General features: G+C 46.1%; 1 protein-coding gene across 4 annotated transcripts in view; it reads left to right on the top strand.

Moving 5' to 3' along the window:
- The window catches only part of WWOX (WW domain containing oxidoreductase), a 964,720-nt gene that overhangs the window by 58,140 nt on the left and 882,157 nt on the right, over window positions 1–24,423 (top strand). The window lies entirely within an intron of this gene.

Raw genomic sequence — 24,423 nt, forward strand, 5'->3', positions numbered from 1 at the left:
CCCTGCATCGGCAGGCGGATTCTTAACCGCTGCGCCCCCAGGAAGTCCTGGTTTTTTTTCATTGTCAAATATACATGCTGGGATAAACACATGGAGGTTTTAGTACAGTTCATAAAGTTTATTGCTCTTGGAATAATGTTTTCTTTATTTTTAAAGTCATATTCACTTTGTTTATTTTTTGAATGAAAGGACAAGCAGGCCCTTTTATAGTTTGTTTATAGTTCATTGTCAGTGTCATCTGCTTTATTAGTCAGAGGTTTGAGAATGTTTACTCATTCAGCTCATTTATTAAGAAAAACAAAATGTGGTTGACGGCCACGAATGCAGCTAAGAGGTTATTTACGGTTTTTAGGATGACAGAGTAGCCGGCTTTAACCCTGTCTCTGGTTTTTCCTTTCTGCTCTTCTCTGTCTGTGCAGATGTTGCTGTTGGTTTGCCTGTGCACAAACATTTATTGAGGGCCCGCAGATATAGCGTCGAATAAAACACAGTACCTGCACTCATGGGCTTCTAGGTAGGAGAAACAGACCATAAAGGGATAATTAAGTTTAATATTTAATGTAATGTCAGGTTATAAATGCAGTGCAGGACAGTAAAGCAGAGTGAGGGGCCTGAAGTTGACAGCGTGGATGATTTCAGATTGGGTGGTCAGCAGAGACCTCTCTAAAGCTGGGACATTTGATCCAGGATCTGAAGGAAGTAAAATAGTAAGCTGTGCAAAAGTCAGGGGGAAATAACTTTCTACGCACGTGCAAAGGAGGTAGCCACGTGCCTGGCGGATTCTAGGATCAGCAGGGACCCTAGCGTGGCTCGAGGGCAGTGAAGGGGGAGGAGGTTGCCAGGGGGCTCATAGTCAGTGGTGACATGAGAGCGTTTGAGCCAGAGCGACACAGGTTGATTGATTTTTTTTTTTTAACACGTCACCGGGCTTTGGAGTGATGTACAGACTGCATTCATTCATGCACGTATTTGTGAAGTGCCCCACTGTCAGAGGTACCGGGCGTCTGGTGTTAAGGAAAAACAGGTGTTGCTACTGTCCTTGTAGTAGAGCTTTCAGCTGAGGGTGGAAGACAGCTCAATCCAAAGAAAGGTAAACGTCAGTGTAAACTTGAAATGATGGAAAGTGGTACTAAGAAAGTATGTGGCACTCCAAAGTGGTGAATAATGCCAGGGAGGTGGGGGACATTTGGAGTCCCCAAGAAGAGGTGACTGAGCCGAGATCTCAAGAAAGATCAGGGGAAGGTGGGAGAAGGGTCAAACCGGACAGAGGGGGTGACCTGTGCAGTGGCCCTGGGGCGGGGGCGGGAGGGGGGTGGGGGCAGACAGTCAGGTGCCTGGAGCAGCGCATGAACGGGGTTGGATAATCCTTGCCAAGACTGTCTTCATTCTCTGAAAACCATGGAAGATTTCTTGCAATCCGAAGAAATAGACCATGGTCTGTTTAAGAGAATGTCCGGTGTTCTGGACTGAGAAGTTATGAAAATCAAGAAAAGGGAGATTTATTTCTGTTTTTTCAGGCAGAATTTCAAGTTCAGTATATTTCAAATGAACCCTTGTCCTGATCTCACTGGATTCATTATTTTGAGTTAAATTCAAAACAAAACAAAACAAAACAGGGCCCACTTTTTTGCAATTATCTTAGCATCTTTCTAACTCCAAAGTTAAAAAATATAATAACCTCCACTAGGTGGTATAGAGCAATCTTCAGAGATGTGCAGAGAGCGAATGGTAATACATGCATATGGTTTGAATCTTCATAAAGTGTGTAAAATGAAAAGTGAAAGTCCTCTGCAATTCTTCTCTTGGGAGGTAAATATCATTAACTGCTTTTTGCGTGTTCTTCCAGAAAAAGGTTGTGCATACTACGCAGCACACCCACATGCTGTTATGTACCTTGATATTTTTTCGCTTACTACTGGGGGGGGATTTGTTCTTTTCAGTGCACAGAGGTCATCCTTATTGCTTTTAGCTGCTGTATGATACTCCATCTCGTGTTTATGCCGTCATTATTTAACCAGTCTCCCTTTTTGGTGGACACGGAGGTTGTGGTCATTGATTTGCTTTTCCAAGTGATGCTCTCTTAAAGTTCAGTGTCTCTCACGTTTTCATCCAGAATTGACTCTCATCTCTGCTGCAGTGAGCGTCCTTGATACATGCTTTTGTGAATACACCGTAGGGCAGAATCTTCGCAGTGGACCCATCGATTCAAACGGCAGATGGATTTGAAGCTTGGGTAGCCGTTTCCAGTTTTCATCTAGTATGTCGGGCCAATTTCTGCCTCCACCGAGAATGTTAGAACGGTACCTGGGATCGAGCAGCAGGGAGTATCAAACTCGTAAAATTTTGCCCATGTGACAGCATATTTAGACTAAAAAAATCAAATTCCAGTGACACTTATGATATTGTCAGAGCCATCTTGTACAATGTGATACTAATGTTTAAACCAGACTTGGAAGATAATGCCCAAACCCATTTATCTACGCATTTTTTTTTTTTTTTTTTGCGCTGTACGTGGGCCTCTCACTGTTGTGGCCTCTCCCGTTGCGGAGCACAGGCTCCGGACGTGCAGGCTCAGCGGCCATGGCTCACGGGCCCAGCCGCTCCGCGGCACGTGGGATCTTCCCGGACCGGGGCACGAACCCGCGTCCCCCGCATCGGCAGGCGGACTCCCAACCCCTGCGCCACCCGGGAAGCCCCGTCTACGCATTTTAAAAGTTGTCTTCCTTTCCCATCGTATATGAGGACAGATTCATCTGGATTTATCCCATTATCACTCTTGTTTGATGCATAGGGGCAGAAGTTCCTGGGTCTGCCCTCATTAACTGTGGGACTTTGGAAAGTCTCTTGATCCATTTGGTGCCCCCGTTTCCTCGTCCTTAAAAGAGAAGGTTCAACGGGATGATCTCAAAGACCCGCCGTTTAGTTTTTCTTTCTTGCTTTCTAAGCCATAACTGGGTCCCTGTGCGTCAGTGTCAGAAGCCCGCATTTATCATGGTGTAGATTCATTCTCACGTAGGGCAACTTGAGGACGACCAGCTAACAACGCCCCCACAGGAAGAATTATCCGAAAGTGTTCGCTGTCAGGGATGTGAATAGAGGAAATGGGAAAGAAAACCAAACTTACACTCACATGGAGTTTCACATGTTCACATCAGATTTTCGAGGTTGTAAACTGAAGAAACTCAACCCTTTTATCATCTCTCGTCTGTTCACTTGTTCTCTGTGAACCCCACTGGACCACATTCCTCACTCCCCCTAAATTCTGATTATGGAAGTTCCAGTTTAGCACCAAAAGCCGTCATTACCATTTCGCCTCACTGCACCGTTACCAGAGTACAGAGTGTGTGAGAAGCTGCCTCAGCGACCTGCGTGGAACCGCCTCCCCGTGCCCTGTCCCCATGTCCCCACCCTGGGTCTGTGCTAGTTGGTTTCCTCCAGGCCTTTCCTTACCCGGTCTCTGCATAGGGATTTTGTCTGGCACGTTAGTAGATACCACCTTCTTGTGTTTCTCGAGGTCCGTACTTTATCTGGCATGAATCACTTCACGAACAGAGCCTGGAAGGTACTGCAGCACAGCGGCGCCGTGCCGGAGAGTCTCACAATGATCCAAAGTTTTTTGTTGCAGCAAAAGCTCCCTCCGACGTCTTTGGGTGTTTAGCTTAGCATCGGCTCACACGTGCCGAGGCTCTGGGAATGGAGTTCCTCCCTGCCTGCTCTTTGTCCTCTGGCCCTGTCCAAATCGCTGCGTCCCTGACCCTCGTGTCTGCCTCCAAGCCAGTGGAATGTAACTCTCGCGTCCACCACCCGGCATCTAACAGCCACCATTTATTGCGTCCCTGTCATGTGCCCTGTCCTGGTCAGGGCCTTTTGTGTCCCCTTTATTTATTTATTTAAATTAAAGGTTTTTTGTCTGTGCTGGGTCTTTGTTGCTGCGCGCAGGCTTTCACTAGCTGCGGCGAGCGGGGGCTACTCTTCGTTGCGGTGCAAGGGCTTCTCATTGCGGTGGCTTCTCTTGTTTTGGAGCACGGGGTCTAGGTGCGCGGGCTTCAGTAGCTGTGGCTCACAGGCTGTAGAGCGCAGGCTCAGTAGTTGTGGCGCACGGGCTTAGTTGCTCCGCGGCATGTGGGCTCCTCCTGGACCAGGGCTGGAACCTGAGTCCCCTTCATTGGCAGGTGGATTCTTAACCACTGTGCCACCAGGGAAGCCCCTGTGTCCCTTATTTAAGAGGATGCAAAACCCTGCCTTTCCCCATTTCACAGGGGAGCCAGTGGAGGCTCAGAAACACAACTGGTGAGCGTGGAGGCGGATCCCGGTGTGTCCATCTGGCCTCCACCCCACGGCCCAGCTTTTCTACCACGTCCAGCCTCGTGTGTGTGCGTTACCTGTCCCAGGCTTTGCTTTGAAAATTGCTAGATGCTATTGGAGTGATGAATGTCAGGATTAATCATATTTCTCAGAGGAAGCTGCTCTGATGTCCGTTATTTATTGTCCCAAGCAATCGCTTTTCATTCAAGATGTCCTTTATAGAGTCCTCAGGACACTTTGTGGGGGGGATCCAGCTCTTTCGTAAAATATAACTTAAATGGCACCACATTCCACATGGAATTATATTAAGAGCATATATGTAATTACTACTGCTACTGATTATTTCAAGGGGAAATGCCTTCCTGCTGAGATGTTTTAGATGCTCCAAAGTTAGAAATAAGAGAAGCATTGAAAACAATTAAAATTGGGTAATGTGGACAGTGCAGAAATGAACTACCCTCTTCAAAGGCCAATCCATTTAGCATAATGAAAAAGGGAGGGAGGATGGGGGGGCCCATAAGCCCCCAGTTATATTTAAGTACAGAACCTCTGGAAATGAGGTTCCTGCCTGTGTTGTTAGCAGTAACCGTATGAGGATGTGGTTTACGTCTTTCATATCCTCAAGTGCATTGCTTGCTTGTGTCCCTTACTTCTAGGACAACTGCCTGATTTTCTCCTGGGTATTTCAAGGACCCCAGATGGCTGGCTGAGCAGGAAGTTCATCTTCCTATTTTGGGGCTGGAGTGGATTCTCTTTTACTCAGCAGCACCGTCTGTATGTGAGAACTCCATGTGCCTTCTCCGGGTCTGGGACTCAAATCGGTGTGTCTGAATCCCCTCAGTGCTGTGGCTTTTACTCTTTCCCCAGTACTTTTCGGAGTGGGGTTTTGTCGCTCTGTTTATGGAGGTCTAGCACACCCCACACTCCGTCCGGAAGTCTGAAGATCTCCACGAGGTGTCGTCTGAGAAGAACAATAGATGATTAGCTATCAAAATGTACCTTATACACAGCCACGACGAGACTCCAGCATCCCAGCGGAGGGCTTTTGAAAGTGGGGCTCCCTCCTTCCTCTTACTTTATTATAGGTTCTAAATTTTGGATCTCTAAAACTTCTGGTCCTGGGGAGGAAGGAGGTTGATGAGCGCTGGAGCAGGTGGGTCTGCGGTCACCCAGGCACCTACCAGTGTGTGTGGGGAGGAAAAGGTCTGGGGCCATGGCTGGGCTGGAAGGGGGGTTCAAAGCGGGCACGAGATTGTTTTGAGCGCCCAGCCTGCCTCACGTGTACCAGGCCTTACTTGAACCTGCTTATCGTGTAAAGCATGATATGGGCAGTGGCAGAGAGCTAGCTGGCCTGTGCACGCCCCCCGCCCCCGTGGTGTTATTAGGCGACCCTAATTAGGCGACCTCCTGATGGTCCAGAGTGCATCTTGGATCCATCCCCCTATCAGAAGGGAGGAAGGACCCAAGTATGTTGAGGTTGGCGAGAAGCCTTGGTCCCCGAGAAAGACTGCAGGAACGGGCTTTCCTAACTTGTCTTTTTTTTTTTTTTTTTTCCTCGGTGTGCAGGCCTCTCACTGTTGTGGCCTCTCCCGTTGCGGAGCGCAGGCTCCGGACGCGCAGGCTCAGCGGCCACGGCTCACAGGCCCAGCCGCTCCGCGGCACATGGGATCTTACCGGACTGGGGCGCGAACCCGTGTCCCCTGCATCGGCAGGCGGATTCTCAACCCCTGCGCCACCAGGGAAGCCCCTAACTTGTCTTTTTATTTGGCCTAGACTTCAAGTCTTCGCAGCGACTGGTTAGGATGACACACCATTGGCTAGGAGCGTGCAGCGGGGATCCGGCTCAGCCACTCTTGTGTTTTCTTGGGTTGTCTAACCGAGATCTCCAAGAAGTCTGGAAAAGGCAGGCAGTGTGGTCTTCAAGATGCCTCTTGGGCACATGTCTTTTGGGGAGGCAAGTCATCTCCAGTTGATAAACATGGCTCTAAAATATGCTGCATGATATTGGCAAAGATTAGGAGCAGATACACTCTGTGACCTTGGGCACGTTTCTTCTCCAAACCTTAGTTTCTTCATCTGTAAGATCTAAATACTAATATCTGTGCCAGGAGATGCAGGCACCTCTGAGTATTAAGGTATTGACTGTATGTGTATTTAACATGTTGCTGGTGATAGATTCAGTGTTCAATTAAATGTTAGCTGCTGCTATTAATAATACTTATAATTGCTTTTTAAAAATGTTTATTTGATATTGGAGTGCAGTTAATTTATATTGTTGTGTTAGTTTCAGGTATACAGCAAAGTGATTTAGTTATACATGTATCCATTCTTTTTCAGATTCTTTTCCCATAGAGGTTATTACAGATTATTCAGTAGAGTTCTCTGTGCTCTACAGTAGGTCCTTGTAGGTTATCTGTTTTATATATGGTCGTGTGTACATGTTAATCCCAAACTCCTAATTTATCCCTCCCGCCCAGCCTTTCCCCTTTGGTAACCGTAAGTTTGTTTTTGAAGTCTATGAGTCTGTTTCAGTTTTGTAAATAAGTTTATTCGTATCATCTTTTTATACTCCACATAGGAGTGATATCACATGATATTTGTCTTTCTCTGACTGACGTCACTTACTGTGGTAATCTCTAGATCCATCCACGTTGTTGCAAATGGCATTATTTCATTCTCCTTATGGCTGAGTAATATTCCATTGTATATATGTACCACATCTTCTTTATCCGTTTCTCTGTCAGTGGACATTTAGGTTGCTTCCTGTCTTGGCTATTGTAAATAGTGCTGCAGTGGACATTGGGGTGCATGTATCTTTTCCAATTATGGTTTTCTCCAGACACATGCCCAAGAGTGGGATTGCTGGGATTAAGTGTTCAATTAAATGTTAGCTGCTGCTATTAGTAATAATTTTTTATTCATACATGAAAGTACAAAGTGATGCTTACTTTTCTTGACCTCTCCAAGTGGCTGAAAGAGGAGCTGTAGGGAGGGTGTTTATCAGCATGATTCCAATGGAGTTGCAATGAATTCTTTTTCTGTCTTCATATGTCTGGACTCCTACATTTTAATAGATGTGTATTTAGTTTGTTGATGAGTATTTTCCAGTGGAGCTCGTATTTGCACTCAACTGTCATTTGAAAAGCCATCTTAATTATTTATGTGATTGCTTTTTCTTTTGTATTTACAAAGAAATATACTTTGCATATATTTGGGAAAGATGATTAAGGGATCAGTCATCAGGAACAGCAAGCAGCGGTTTACATCAGAATGGTTATTGAGAAAGCAGGGAGACGACGGGTAAGAGGAAAGATTGATTAGTCAGAGGTAATGGAATATGCATATGTTAGGGAGAGAAGAGCGCATGCTTAGCTGATTGTAGCCACACAGTTTGATGCTGGAGACAGTGAAGTGTTGTAATTATCCTAGCTTTCAGTAGCGTTGATACCGGCTCTACTTATCTAGTTGGAGTGAAGCCATGTGGAAAGGTGACAGTAGTCTGTCATATTGCAGCCTCATTGATAAGCATCGGAAGCAGTGATTTCACTGTTATTTCCAGGTATGGAGCACTTGGTACCAGCCAAGGTATTAGGCACGTGGGTTCCAACCCTTTGCTCTGCTTTTAATAGATACCGACAACCTGTTTTCAGGACATGATATTAAGGAGCGGCAGGGAGGGCGCCGAGTAATAAATTGCTTGCACTTTTAAGAACCACTGGAGAAATCCAGCCGCTTTCATGCTCTCTCCAATCCACTCAGTGACTTTTACCATCCTGTATGTCTTTGGCGTTTGTGGGAAATTCCCCCATTCTCCCCATTTGATAATAGGAGCCTAAATCCCATAATTTGCTTTTGCGGATTGAAGGCCTTAGGTGCAGTGCCTCCCTTGATGTGATGTGATGTGATGTGATGTGATGTGTGTGTGTGTGTGTGTGTGTGTGTGTGTGTGTGTGTCGGCGGGGCGGGGGCGGGGAGGCATGCAGCGCATGGGGTGGGTGATCTACACGCCTGATGCCTGTCGAAGCAGGTGACTTGGCTTTTGGAAAAGCTGATTGTTATTCAACACATCATAAGTTGTGAGGCTCTTCCCCATTGTTTTGAATGATCTCTAGCTAAACAAAAATATAAAAACTATTAATATTATTAACAGTTATAGATTATTGGGAAAAGTTCATCCTACATCAGCCATTAGATTTGTTCCTCATTTCTTTGCTTTAAAAATTGTTTTTATGTATAGTATTGGATTTTCAATAAGTAAAGTATGGTATAAACAAGTCTATGGACCAGCAAGAACTATATAAACCGCTTGCTTTAATCAATAAGCGAGCGAGCGTGCACACGCGCACACACACACACACACACACACACACACACACCCCTAAAGGGTCTAGAGTTCTCCCTTGGGACATTTTTGTTTACAGAATGTCACCTTATTCTCATCACCCGCAGGTGGGGTTGGATATTCATAGCTGTCTGTACTAGGCACTCTGCTTAGCACTTAGCAGTAAAATATTTATGTTATGTGTTAAACCCATCTTGCAGATGAGGCATTAGAGGCTGGAAGAGGGGGAGAGCCTTGCCTAAGCTCACACAGCTACATGGTAGATCCAGGATTTGAAGCCATATCTCCTGACCCCAACGCCATCTCGTTACCCGATCCAGAATTACTGGTGTGTGTTGTGTCGGAGGACTGGCCTTTCTTTTTCAAGGACTTAGCCAAAGATGGCCTTCGTAGGGATTTGTGTGTTCCTCTGTTCATTAGGTAAGGGTCCCTGTGGTTACCTAGGGAACAGGCCTTCCCTGGTGGCTTCCTGTAACCCGGTGGAGTTGATGAACCTCCCCTCCCCCGAGGAGGCTCTTCCCAGACTTCCATTTCAAGTGCTACGTAGTGTATGTACTCTTGCACTGAAGCTGCCTCTTTGACCTTCCTCATCATAGGCTCAGGAAAGATTCTTTATCAGATAATAAATTATTCATTCCTCTCATAGACATAATTGGTTGCTAACATATTCTGAGTTTCCTCTGTCTCCACAATGCCTAAAACTTGTCATTGGTCCTTCTCCTCTAAGTTTTGCATTTCATTTCTCATTCTGAAAATTTTGCATTGACTTAATCTCACCTGTTATTCATTGTCTTTGATAACCGTCTTCGTGTCTTCTTTTTGTGTGTGTGTGTTTTGGTTTTTTTCGCTCAGTCTTGAAGTGAATATTTCATACTTTATATCCACTGTAACCTTCACATAACGAGGGTTGTGATTTACTGCTGAGTTTTAAAGAGTGAGAGTCAAGCATACATGGATAGCTCCAAACCATCACTCCCAATCATGTGAAACTCAATGCAGATGCATTCTTTCATTAATATGGGGCCCCCTGAGTTCTTGTTAAACAATTTTGACATGCTTGGAAGAGATGGATTTCATCTTCAGATGGTGTTCAGCCAGTGGACGAAGGTTCTGCTTCTGGCCACTAGGCATTTAGGGTCCGTTATTTAAGTGGAAAAAAGTATGCTTGAGATTGTTTTTCATATTTCTTATGGGGGCATTTACAGAGAGTCTCAGACGTAGCATTTACAGAGAGTCTCAGACGTAGCAGTTGTTAGATTAAACAGAGAGGAGAAGCAGTCTTTGTGCCAATAACATCTTCCAGGCAAGGACAAATAGAGATAGAGCCGTAAACGAGGCAGCCAGTCTCAGGATGGGGCAGCTCATGCTACAGAAGGTTAAGGTTTATTTTAAGCATATGTTTAAAATAGACTAAGTTTTAATTTATAGGGAGGCAGCCCAGAGGAGTAGAAGGAGCCCCAGGCCTAGAGTCACACAGACCTGGGACTGAATCCTGTGCTCACTGGGTATCCCTGGGCTCATTTGGTTATGTCTTTGAACCTTGGTTTATTTACCTGCAGAATGGGAACGGTGCTGATAATGGCCCTCAGTGTTCATCAGGTTGAACTGAAGTAACGAATATACTCTCTTGTACAGAACCCGGCACGTAGTAAAGACTCAGAAAAAAAAAAAAAAAATTGGTAGTTTCAGGAGAGGGTTATTTGTTCAACACAGATCCCTAAATTAGACAGATACTCTCAGAAATCTCATGGGAAAATGTGTTTCCTTTCATACCTTTAAAAAAAAAAAAAAATATATATATATATATAAATGAGTAGAGTCCCAGGAAACAGCCGAGTGTCTCTCCATCTTTCCATCACTGTGTCAGGTGATACTGAGATGAGCCGAGGTGAGGAACCGGGGGCTCCTTCCGTCTCTGGGACACGAGGACAGGGTGGGGAGGTGGCTGTCTGTATCCCCGGCGCCCACGTCCTGGTGCGGAGCTGGCTGGGGTCCACAGAGGCTGTGGTTAGTGCCAGAGAGACGTGGGGCTGGCAGAACCAGCTCTCTGTACCTGGGGTGCTCACCTGGAACTAGCCCCTGCCCCTTAGCCAGCGGGGGGGGGGTGCAGATGCGACTGATTTTGAAGACCTGAGAAGTGCTGTGGTAGTTTTGAAATCCGTCCACATATTCTTTGCTACTCCTCCCTTTCAGAGGCGGGGCCTACTCCTCATCCCCTCAAGTGTGGGCTCCTCTTAGGGACTCAGTCTTCATGAATAGAAGGTGGCTGAATTGACCGGAGTATGACTTCCAGGAAAGGTCTTAAAAGGCAGGCGGCTTCCTCCTTGCTTGCTGTCCTGGATCACTCACTGCGGGGAAGCCAGCTGCCATGCTGGGGGGATGCTCAGGCATCCCTGAGGGGAGCCCGTGTGATAAGGAACCGAGCCCCATGTGACAAGCCTCTCGAGTGAGCCCTCCTAGACTCCTCTGAGCTCGTCAAGGCTGCAGGTGACTGCGGCTGACAGATCAGTGGCACCCTCATCAGAGATCTCGAGTCAGAGCCACCTCGATTCCTGACCTGTGGAATCTTAGTGAAGAACCAAACGCTTACTGTCTTAAGCCACTGCACTTTGGGGAGAGGGGTGACATAGCAGTGGGTAGCAAACACAGGGGTCATGGCCTCAGGGGAGAAGGATCTCAGACAGAAACTGGACAGTAAGTTCCAAGGACAAGGCGTGAGGACTCACCCAGCGATTGCCTCTAAGTGCAGGGGATCCTAAGTTCTTAGGGTGGCATCAGCCATCCAGGTCCCCGTGTCCAGCCTTTTCCCAACGTGCAGACCAGTTAAACAGCATCCCTGAACAGAGCTCACCCGGCTTTCTCGTACACTCTTCCACGGATGGGTAAGCTCCTCCCTCCCAAGACAGCCCATCCTATTTCGGAGCACCTGTTAATTAGAAAGTTCTCCCCTATACTGAATCGAGAATCTTCCTCCAAGCGTCTTCCACCCACTGGCCCTGATTCTGCCGTCTTGAGTTCCACTGGGCTGCCTTCTCATCAGAACCCACCTAACACTCACGTCTCTCAAATTCCCTAAATAATAAACCCAAAGCTATTGAAGGCATCAGGTTACTAAAAGTTGGCAGTGAGGCTGGCTGGCCCCTCATTTCTTTGCGGCCTATGTCCCTCTTTTATTATTGGAGTTTGGGATGCACATGGTAAGGCTTTAGCAGCTGGGGAGAATCCTGTCTGCTTTGGTCCCCTTCAGCAGGTACCAGATGCAGAGCCCGGACCCACTGGGCCTTCCCCGGAGTTAAGGCATCAGTGCAAACAAAGTACAGAGTCTCCTTTTAAATGACTGAAGAACACTGCCCTCGTTTACCTGGCAGCTCTCAGGTTCTAATTGTTCGAGCCACAATGCCATCTGTAAATTGGGTGGCTGGAAGAAACTTCGGTGCATCTTTGAAATGGCTTTGTTGTTGTTTACTGAGAGGGACTAATTAACTTTGATTATTGCACTAATATTATGGCACTTCGACAGCCCTTCAGATTTATGACTCTGGGAAAATGTAAACAAATGAAATGCAGGTGCTGGAGCAGAAAGAATAAGTTATTACTGAACTTTAATTACTTGGAATGTGTAGCCAGGAGAGAATTAGTTGATGAATTACAGGATGCTTGAAATCTACATCAAATTGTGAGCAATATGCAGACAAAAATGAAAAGGGGGGCTGGGAGGGTGCTGTTTTTAAGGCAGGAAAGGATAGGGCACGTAGGTCTGTAATGATCTGAATGGTGTTTCACTGATTGATCCCTATTTCCAGTGGGGCAGAAATTTACACGGTGCTGTTCAAGGCATGGACCCTGTGACGCACACTGTCAGCATCACCTGAGAACCTGTTAGAACTGCAAATTCTTGGGCCCCACTGGAGACCTACTCGATCAGAAATTCTGGAGGCGCGGAGCCCAGCACTCTGTGTCTCACAGTCTCTCCAGGAGATTCTGATCTGCTGCTCTGCAATTCTCATGCTGTTTGATTTTTTAAAATTTTTTTAAAATAAAAGGGCAGGTACAGATTTTTACCTCTGTTTGCCAAAATCGGGTGTTCTTACAAGCTCATTCACCAGCTAACCCAGAAATTTTCAGACTGTTTAAAAAGATTGTATAAATATTTATTAAGCATCTATTTTGTACTGTGTGTAATGGGTGATATAAGTCAGTTTAGAATATAGTAAGTCCCCTACACGCGAACCTTCAACTTGCGAACTTTCAAAGATGTGTGAGTTAGTTCACATGTGTGGCATACATTGTGACATGTGTTCATCTTCTACAAGTGGATGTGCTTTTGTGTAGTCTACAGTACCGTTTAGAGCACAGTAGTACAGCTTCTTTTTTTCAAGCCCAGGGTGTCCGGAAGCAAGCGTAAGAACAGCGGTGTACAGCCGGTTGTGTTAGTTGGGTACCTAGGCTGTGTTGGACTTATGAACAAATTGGACTTACGGACGCGCTCTCGGAACGGAACTCGTTTGTGTGTAGGGGACTTAGCGTGTTATCACTGCCCTCAAGGACTTGACAAGTGACGCGGTACCCCCAAACTGTAACCCGTTCTGGGACCCGGCGAGCATGGGATGCGTGGTGGTCTTAGGACTCACGAAAGATGCTTTTCCCACGTGCCTCAAAGCAGGGTCCTTGAAGGAAGGCAGTGTTGGCGGGCTGCAGTCAGCCCCGGTGGTGAGGGCACATTCCAGTGGAAGGAGGGGCGCAGAGAGAGCGCGAAAGCGTGTCCTGGGAGTGGCGCACGGTCAGGTTTGGCTGGACTGGGATGCGGGTGTCTCTGGAGGCCGGAACCTGCCTTTTGAAACCAGATCATCGAAGTCCTTGGATTCTGTCCTTCTAGGAGAATGGGCTTTCTTCCCTCGGTCCTGGCAGCCACTGAAGGATCCCCGTGGGGGTGATGCAGTCCACACATAGCGATGCAGAAAGACAGATGCTCAGGCTGAAGCAGAGAGGGGGTGTGGAGGCCCGGAGACGCCTGAGCTGTGCTCCGGGGAAGCGGTGGTTGAAGTGGCAGTTCTGAGCTGGGAAGGCTGGGAAGGATGCTGAATACACTTGCTTGTTTTCTGACATTTAAATCCATGAACTGAGTCCCAAAGGAGAAAGATCGTCATCCCTTGCAAGGTTTCCTGCTCTGAGAACCTTTCACAGATTGTGGGGGGACGTGTTCCTCATTCTCAGAAACTCTGTGAAAACAGAGCAAAACGTGTTTACTTACCCGCAGCCCTCTCGGGAGTAGGGTGACCGTTGATTCTTCAAACAGGAAATGCCGAGAGTCACAGAGTCATCATAACTATACCAGGAGAACAGGCGTCAGCAAGGAGAGAAACTGGGACGTCGGAGCAGCCCTCTCACGTGCGGTTACCCTGCGCAGGCCACCCATGGGTGTCTGGGCCTAGCTGGGCTTGATAACGAAGAGGTCAAGTCCGGCTTCTGACGGGGCAGATTGATCCTCACACCGGCCTCCGTCCCTGTAGTTCTGCGTCGTTCCCTAATTTTCTCTGTTAAGAACTTGCTCTTTTCATTCCCACAGAAGCCCGGCCAGACTCCAGCCCGGGGGTGTCTCCGTTCCTTGGAGAGTTAGTTGCAAGACTAACCGTGACTCCAGATCTTTTGTGGAGTTTCGGTTCCAGAGACCCCTCCTTTCGTGTGATTTCTCCCACCGCCCGGAACCTCCCAGATCCCCCCTCTTACGGATGGCGCTGTGTACTTGAGGAACAGAAATGCATGCTTGATGTTAGGCTGAGCCAGACCCTCCCCAGTGTTACATCTACCCAGAGTTCGTAGAACGCCACTCAGAACTAAATAGTGGTCGTTCAGAATCGCCTTCTGTTGGGGACGGTTCACAGCTTGTCTGGTCTGTGAACGTGGATGAGGGAGAGCTGGTTAAATGTTTATTTTCAGCCCTGGGTAAATCTGCAATATCGGAGGAGATGGTGGGGCCCGTGGCAGTGACGTTAGTGATCAAAGTGCTATCGCGGGCTCGCTGGCCTCCTTGCAGACCTGCCAACACACACAGTTTTGCAGAGACATCATAGAAAAGCAGGAATGATTCTACATTGCTTTAAGGCATCTGTGAAAAAAATAAAGTTCTCTTTAGTCATATATGAGCCACTGGGTTTGACATAACTCTTTTAGCCATTACTTTTAGGGGATCCTGCAAAGATATGAGCCAGTTTATGCAAGAGTGTTACAATGGAAAATTCAGACGCGAATTAGTGAAGTCGTTTGTTTTTTAGGGAAAGTTTTGAATTACAGGATCACATTTGGGTCGACTGTGTTTGTAAAGTGGTAGCATTTGGGCATGGGAAAGGACTTTCCGAGATCATCCAGTTTAACCTTCCCACTTGACAGGTGGGAAAACTGAGGCCCAGAGAGGGTAACTCACCCATCCAGTGCTACTTAGGCAGTGATGCCTTCTTTTGAGACACAGTGTCATACTGCCCATTTGCTTACTGTGGAAAAAAATGTGTGTGTATATATATATATATATATATATATATATTTTTTTTTTTTTTTTTTTTTTTTTTTGGAATACGTGCGCCTCTCACTGTTGTGGCCTCTCCCGTTGCGGAGCACAGGCTCCGGACGCGCAGGCCCAGCGGCCATGGCTCACGGGCCCAGCCGCTCCGCGGCACGTGGGATCCTCCCAGACCGGGGCACGAACCCGCGTCCCCCGCATCGGCAGGCGGACTCTCAACCACTGCGCCTCCAGGGAAGCCCTGTGTATATGTTTTTAAAAAGAACATAGAATTGCCTGCAAGACAGGAATAGAAGCACCCAACACTTCATGCTCAGTTGAGTGGCAGTTTAATTCTCCTTCTTATTTTACTGACGACGGTGAGGATGGTGATGCTTTGATAATAGTGATGGTAGTAGTGGCATCGCGTGCCAGTCGCGGTGTGGGACGCTTTAAATGCCTTAACGCAGTTCATTTTTATGACAACCCTTTGAGGTAGGTAATAGTATGAATCCTATTTTCAGATGAAATGAGGCACAGAGGAGTTTAGGGACTTGTCTAGGCCCACATAGCAAGTAAGCAGAAGAGACGAACTGCTGTAGGAGGACAGAAGCCTTGCCTGTTGTGTTCCCCTCGGCGTTTCCCCGGTGTGTTGCACAGCGCCTGGCCGTTAGGAGGGACTGAGTAAGTGTTTGTTGGGTGAAGGACTGAAGGTTGACCGTTGAGCCTTGGGGTTATAAGCCGGGAGGCAGTACCCTATCCCTGTGGGAAGGGATGCTTGGGTTGGTCTGCTTTTGGAAAAGCAGAAGGTACACATAACCAGAATATTTTTCTGGAGTGCTCAGCTGTGTCGGTCGATTTTCACGTTGGTGCCGCTGAATTCCCCGCAATTCCTCAGCCACCTGCTGGCTTGTTGAGGATGGACTCGTTCATGGGACGTGGTGTGAAGCACCTGGCGTCCCAGTCCTTTGAAAATCCCTAGCCCCGGTTTGGGCATTCTCAGTCGGCCAGCTGCCCTCGCTGTTCTGGAGAAGTGGCAGCCGGCCCACAAATCAACTTGATTTTGAAGGATGGAAAAGTGGATCACCTGGAAAGGCACAGCCCAAGGAGTCCGTGGAAGGGCTTGTGGGTACATCCAGGAGCCTTCAGGTCTTTACTTGTAGAGTGTGTGTGATCGAGAGAGTGAAGGTTGACCAGAAATCAGTAACTTCTTCTTTTTTTTTTTTTTTTAAATAATTAATTAATTTAAAATTTATTTTAATTTTTATTTATTTATTTTTGGCTGCGTTGGGTCTTCGTTGTTGTATGCGGGCTTTCTCTAGTTGTGGCGAGCGGGGTCTACTCTTCGTTGCGGTGCGTGGGCTTGTCGTTGCGGTGGCTTCTCTTGTTGAGGAGCACGGGCTCTAGGCACACGGGCTCAGTAGTTGTGGTTCGCAGGCTCTAGAGCGCAGGCTTAGTAGTTGTGGCGCACGGGCTTAGTTGCTCCGCGGCACGGGAGATCTTCCCGGGCCAGGGCTCGAACTTGTGTCCCCGCATTGGCAGGCAGATTCTTAACCATTGGGCCACCAGGGAAGTCCAAAATCATTAACTTCCCTAAAAATTAAAAGGCCTCCGGTGACGCCTTTGGAGGTAAATATAGAAACCTTCTTTTTCCTATTACTTAGGTCAGAAAACCAGCTGGGCTGGGCTTTGCTTCTAACATCCCTTTCCCTTTTGGTTAATAAGTAACTGTCCTGAAACCTGTCAAAGATAGACACTTACTGAAAGAGAGATGAGCCGGAGAGAGAGAGACAGAGACAGAAAAACAGAGCCGGAGTGGGGGTGGGGTGGAACAGTCGTACAGAGAAAGACAGACACACATACAGGAGGGGTGAGGAGGGGAAGGGGGAGAGGGGGAGAGAACTAGTCTCCGGAGTGTTTTTATGGAGGTTTTTAGTGCCAGCCTCTGCATGATGGGTTTGATCACTGTTTTCAGAGTTCTCTGATCATTTCTTGCTTAGAAAGGAGGAAATTAGAAATGTTGAGCTATGATTTGTTTTAATCAGAAAGAAATTGTCTAACATAAATCTCCCTGTGAGTGCTGGAAAAGCCCTAAAGCGGCCAAGAAAAAAATATCAATACTTTGCAAAGGACGAATGATTGTTCCAATCCGTGGCTTAACTGATTTTAAGCTTTAATGAAACTCAGGCCAGAGCCTGCTACACACACTTGGTGTTTGGGATCACCAGTGAAAGCTACACGGGGACAGGAGGAATTTGGGGTGTTTATTTGCTTCTTTGCTATTGATGTGATTTTCTAATTGCGTGGGGTACCTAATACCAGACAGTAATTTTTTTTTCTAGGAAGAGAATAAAGTTTTTTTCCTAACACAGTAATTCATTTTAAATTACAGCTTTTTCTATTGCAAGTATTCACTTATGTTAGATTATCGTTCCCCAAGTGAAATTTCACTGATGCTGTATAATTAAATATAGATTTTTAAAAAGCGATAGAATATATTTTAAATTTATAAGTGGACAGACTGGGGTATATAAAGACTTTATTTAACAAGAGTAAATAGCCTACCTGATCAATGTGACGGCTCCTGGAAAGGATTCCTTTAGCCTCAGTGTATCCTTATTCAGTACCAGGCACCTTCTTGGGAAGGGGCTAAAAGGATTGATCTGTAAGGTATGTTATATGGGTGTAAGCCGCAGTCTTGGGCTCTGGTCTGCCCGAGTTTGAATCCTATTTCTGCCCTTTACAAACCAGGTGCCCTTCACTTCCTGTTGCCTCCGTTTCTTCGTCTGTAACATGTGAATGCTAATAGTACCTGAGTCACAAGGTTGTGAAGATTAGCTCAAGTCTTGCACGTAAAGCACTTAGGATGGTACCTGGATACGTAGAACGGTGCCCGGGTACCTAGTGTGTGCTATACAGGATTAAAAAAAAAAAAAAAAAAACATTTGGGGTCCCTGTGTGGTCTGGCCCCTTCCTACCTGTCCAAGTTCATCTGCGACCATTCTCTTCCTTTTCCCAATTGTACCAACCTCGTAGCTGTTCCCGGACCCTCTCGTCTCCCTCTGTCTTGTCACAGAAGACTTCCTCTGCTTGGGGTGAGCTCAGCCAAGCTCACCCACCTGTTGCCTCTGTATGCTGTGAGTCTCTTCCCACTGGTGTCCTTCCCCTAGAGCTTTCCTGGACTGCTTTTCCCCTCTCCTGCCCACCTTCCCTCCCTCCCCTCCCTTGCCTCAGCAAACTGTTAGCAGCCCCTTTCTCTGAGTGACGTGGCAGTGACAAAGAAAGCAAACGTTCCTGCCTTCAGGGAGCTTGAAGTCCACGTTTTGGTTTTTAAACACGGATGCATCACAGCGCTGATCACATCACACATTGATTGTTGGCAGAAGGTCCCCTTATGTAAGCAACAGACATCTGTTGGAACTTTATTACGTGCCAAGCATCCCACTAGACGGTGAGCCTATATAGGTACCTAAGACGTTGTGCTTGCCCTCAGGGAGTATAGGTGTGTTGACAGACATGTAAATTAATAATAATAATATCAACACTCAACTCGGAGTGTGGGTTGGGAGGCGGAGGCGGGCGGGACCTGGTAGGCGGCCCAGGCCCAGTAATACTCGGGTCGGAGCAGACCCGGTACCCGTGTTTCTCATCACTGTTGGAAGGTGTCAGACCAGCCGGTTAGAAATGTGAGGGTTTTTCTTTGCCTGCAGCTGCCGAGTTCATGGTCGCCAGCCCAGATTTTGGAATCAGCCCGACCTAGGTAGGCATCCTGGCTCTGCATCTGCTGGCAGGGAGTGTTCTCAGTGCAGGGGCTCCTCCCCGTGCCTCGCTAGCTAACTGCTTCCCTGCGTAGGGCGCTTGTCGGGATTCAGTGAGATGGCAGTGCCCGGCGTGTGGCCCGCCCTCGGTCCCGCCCGCTAGCGCTGCGCTCCGTGCCGGGAGCCTCCGGACGTTGCCTCTCTGCGCCTTGCCTCTCTTGGGTTCTAGCCCGTCACGGCCTTCCTGCTGCCCCGCTGCCTGCCAGCGGCTCGCGTGCCCACGCGGGGCCGGCCTCCTCTGTGCCAGACAGAGCCTCCTCCCGGGATGTTGGCTCTGTGTTCCAACAGAGCTCCCTTGCTGTGGTATTGCATCGTGTGGGACAGTGGCAGTTTCCAGAAACCTCTGGTCCATGAGCCAATTTGGAGGAAATGAAACCATTCTCTGTGCCCTTCGGCTCGCATCCTAGAAGGCTGCACAGACACTCCGGGCAGGCCTCAGCGCCTTCACATCAAGGACTCCATCACGGCTCTGAAATAAAAACGTTCCCCGCTGCTCCCTGCGTGCGAAGCTGGATCGTGTGCTTGGCACACAGCTCGGCAGCGGCAGTAACCCCGCTCCCACCCGATCGGAAGGTCCTCCTGCAGGCAGGAGCCACTTAACATGCTCAGTGCTTCTCCCTCTGAGGTTGCAAATAAAAGCGGGAGCTCTCAGGACCCCACGTGTCCAGGTGCACTTCCCGCTAGAGGTAGGATGAATCTTTTGAAGTGTTCAGAGAACTGATTTTGTATTCAAATTTGTGGAGCCGGGCTGGGGAGAGGCCTCAGTCCTCATTCACTCCACGGTTTCTCATCTTGTTAGAGAAGCTGACCTCATAGCCCGGTATTCATGTTCTCCTTAGCAAGGACCCCCTCCTGTAGGAACAGTCATGATTTTGGCCACTAACGATCGTAAGGGTTTTAGGATTTGTAGAGAATTTATCTGTGAAAGAAAATGGGTGAATTAAAAATACTAACCAGCTTAGCCAGCACCCGCATGGATGAATCATTGAGATCTTTTTTTTTTCTTCTTCCCCCTTCATACTATAAACATATGGCATGAATTTTCTGCTCTCATTACAGATGCTGAGAGAAGGCAAAGACAAATATTTATATTACATTCATGTTTTACAGTAAAAACACTGTTTGGTTTGTTTATACAGTTCCACTGTTACAGTTTTTATGGTTGGTAATGAAACCACTGTAAAACCCAGCCTGGCTTATATAGCAGATACGATAAGGCCCAAGTGCTCAGGGAAAGACCCTGGATGGAACAGTTGATGTCACACGTAGGGAGTCGACAATTGAATGATATGTTAGGACAGGCCAAGCTAGACTGTAATAACAAACGACCTCAAAATCTCTGGGGCTTCAAACAACTGAGGTTTATTTCTCGTTCCAATGACATTTCCATCATGAGTTGCTGGGAAGGCTGTGCTAGATGGGACCTCGCTTAGCCAACCGGAGTCGACTTGCATCGCTGGATGTTGTGACAGAGGAGGAGAAAGGCGTGCTGACCACACGCTGCCCTTCAGACTCACACTCAGAGGTGACGCTGTCGCAGCTACTCACGTTCCATGGGCCAAAGCCACATGTAACCTCTAGGTGCAGGGGGGTGCACACCTGCCACGTGGGTGAAAGGAGGTGGACAATTAGAATAGCAGAGAGCAGCCCCCAGGACTTCCTTCTGGTTCCTTCAAGTGTTTTTGTAGTTATTTAACTGACATTCTGTGTTTAATGCAACTTTGAATCATAAGGGAACAGGGAAGGCATCAGAGACCCTCCTGCCCGCCCGCCACCCCCCCCACCCCCCCCGCCAAACTTCTTACAGTTAATGAGACTCTGTCTTCATTTTACGATGACCTGGATAGAAAGGACCTGCTACTGTCCCCAGGGATATGTCACAGTGCAGAAAAAATTTCACATCCAGAAAACTTTTTCAAGTTGAACTGTGATTTTGGCTGTGGGTGTGTGTGTGGTGTGTGTTTTAAAAATGAGTTTATGTCCAGAAACTCATCAGTAGACTGCACTCCTTTAAATCTATGACCGTCAAGTGGTGTATGCTGCCACCATCAAGTAGGCATAAAATGCTGGAGATAACCATTCACCCAAAGGAAATAAAAAGTGTAGGAAAGAAAACAGCTCGAAGTGACTTTTCACAGCTACTTATAGGTGGTATCTAGAGTGGAGATGTCCAGTACGGTAGCCGGTGGCCACATGTGGCAGTTGAGGGCTTGAAATGTGCCTGGTCCAGGTTGAAATGATCTGTAAGTGTGAAATAAAATACCTATCAGATTTTGAAGACATAGTATAAAAATGTAAAATATTTTATTAGTGTTTTTTATATTGATTCCATGCTGAGATGATATTTTAGACACTGGGTTAAAATATTAAAGTTCATCTCACTTGTTTCTTTTTACCTTTTTTTTTGACTTGACTACTAGAAAATTTAAATTACATGTGTGACTTTCATTAGTTTTATTGAATGGTACTGATCTAAAGGGTAAGCAACAGAGAGAGAGAGAAAAAAAAGAATTAATTTGATGTCTTTCTCACAAATCCCTAATGGTTAGAACTCACAGTTTAACCTGAAAATTTATGTCCTTTGACTTGTTAGCATTTTCTACTTAAATTTTTTTTTTTAATTTTAAAATAATTTTGGATTCTTGTAGACGTTGCAAAGACTAATACAGAGAGTTCCTGGGTACCTGACCCTCACCCATCTTCCCCCAATAATAACATCTTATATAACCATACTAGAATGATCAAATCCAGGAAAGTGACATTGGTACAGTATTATAAACTAAATATTTTATTCATATTTAACCAGTTTTTACATGTACTTACGTGTGTGTGTATAGTTCTGTGACATGTTATCACATATATAGCTTTACATAACTACCATCAAAATCAGGATACCGAACTATTCTATCACCTCCTAAGAAACACCCTTTACATTAGTTTTTATTCTTTGAGTTACTTCTTTTTTTTAAAATTGAAGTATAGTTGATTTACAATGTTGTGTTAGTTTTTTGGTGTACAGCAAAGTGATTCAGATATTACATATATATTCTTTTTCATTACGGTTTATTACAGGATTTTGAGTATAGTTCCCTGTGCTATTCAGTAGGACCTTGTTGTTCACCACTCGATACATAATAGTTTTTGCTGAGTTACTTCTTAATTAGGGCTGTTGCTTAGAGTAAAGCTTCAAGGCAACCTAGTAGTAGAAGATGCTCTTGGCTTGGAGGTCCATGGATTTGTCGGTCCATCCCACCCTTAGAATGTGGCTGAGAAAAAAAAAAAAAAAAAAAAGAATGTGGCTGAGTTATCCCAAGCTTTGCACGAGGTGCTGAGCAGACACAAAGAAGAGAAGCCTGCACTCAGGGAACTCCTGGTCTTTGGAGGGTTACAGAAGTAGTTTCATTAGAAGGTGAGAAATGGCATGATAGAAATTGGTACCTTAATCTGCCAAAGAGAAGAGAATGGAACAGGGTCTTTTTTCCAAGTCTCAGAACCAGAGTCTCTTGTCCTTCCTTTACCTTGCTTTAAGTAGTCACAGTGGTTCACATCTCTTTAGAAGGCAGTTACTTCCTTACCCAGTTTCAAGGGCGAGAGGAATGCCTTCCCCTTAAACAGGTAGTTTGTATGATCCGTACGAGCCAGGTGTTCTGGAAAATTTACACCAGATCTAACTCCCAAATTTTTCAGGTTGTTTTGTTTGTTTGCTTTTTCGGTACGCTGGCCTCTCACCGTTGTGGCCTCTTCCCTTGTGGAGCACAGGCTCCGGACGCACAGGCTCAGCGGCCATGGCTCACGGGCCCAGCCGCTCCGCGGCACGTGGGATCTTCCCGGACCGGGGCACGAACCCGCGTCCACTGCATCGGCAGGCGGACCCCCAACCACTGCGCCACCAGGGAAGCCCTGTTTGTTTGTTTTAAGAGAGAGCCTCATAAGTTGAATTCGGTGATTTTAGAAATAGTTAATATTTGTTGTATTGCAAAACTTTTTTAAACAGGAGGGTTAACTAGGTATGTGTTTCTGTGGCTACTTAAAGTAGTCTTTCTTGATATTTGTGTCCCAAGATTTGTATCTGTTTCTTGTTGTTAAGGTGGGGGAGAGTTTGTCATATTTTTTTAAAAAAAAAATTTTATTGTGTCATAACTTTTAACATGCCAGGAGGCCACAGAGAAGCACCTTTCTGCATTTTCTCCAGGCTAAAAACCGAGGGACCAGAGCCCTGTGTGATCAACTTCCCCTATGGCCCCTTCTGCTTTCCCACATCCTTATTAAATGTATTGTCTAGATGCAGAAACACTCTTCCTCAGTTTACCTTTTTCTGAAAAAAAAAAAAAATAGGAGGATTATGTCACCAGCTGTACAGGTTATATATATCAGTGTAGCATGTTCTATGTTTTATAATGCAGGAGTATGTACCCCCCCCCCCCAAGATGGAAACGCATTTGCAATGCTTGTTTTCCACTTTAAGATCTGTTATGACTTTGGAAATCTTAAACAAAGAAAAGGTAGTTTTGAATATAAAACCAGTGACCATTAGAGTCCCATGTGATGATGGAAACCTAATTTCTTTGAGCCTGAGCTTCCACATGTGTAAATTGAAGAGACTAATAATGATGATTATCGTGTGATTTGTTGTGTTGATATTTGAATATCTTGTATTTGGTGTAGTGTGAGGCCCACAGATGACATTCAGGAAGCTTTTTTTTCGGTCCACGTGATCATTGTGTAATTGTAGTAAAAACAGACTAAGCCTCTAGGACCCGGCACTTACGGGTACTCAATGAATGATTTCTTCTCGGTTGCTTTCTCCTGTTTGTTGAATGAGGGAGTGAATGAATGGATGAATGAATGAATGAACAGACTTGAATTCTCCCGTCAGAATTAGGTTTCTTCTTGAAAGAAATTCTAGATAACTGAGATAAATTATACAGAACCAAATCAGAAGACATATAAAACAACGCATGGGAGGAAGCTAGATGAATTTTTATTTTCCTTCCTAGTCCATTTTAAAATCTAAGTTTATTTTTGTATGATGCAGATGATCGGGTTTAAACAGATTCCTTGGAAGATGTGGGTGGGTTTCAGGGATTTAAATGATCTGGTGGGTGTGTCTCAGGCATTTAAGACCTCCTAAGGCTTCCATGTCCATTAAACATTATGGATGCATTCCAAGAATTTAATTAATATAACATCTCTTCATTCATTGTAATTCCCCACGAGGATTATGAGAACTTGGAAGTGTTTAGTTTCTTATTCAGTTGATTAAAAGGTACTTTCTATGGTTTTCCAACTAGCTGTTTTCCATGGAATTCAGTGGATGTCCATGAATATTAAATCAATACAGCTAAAATGATGAAAGCGGTGAGAAGCGCTTGTATCTGAACATAGAAGAATAGTTCACTTGCCTCAGTTGGGAAAAATAAAGTTTTAAGGCTACAGATTGGAGTAAAAGGGTCGTATTTGAAAAA

Source organism: Kogia breviceps, chromosome 18 (genome assembly GCF_026419965.1).
Source record: "Kogia breviceps isolate mKogBre1 chromosome 18, mKogBre1 haplotype 1, whole genome shotgun sequence".
Taxonomy (NCBI): Eukaryota; Metazoa; Chordata; class Mammalia; order Artiodactyla; family Physeteridae; genus Kogia; species Kogia breviceps.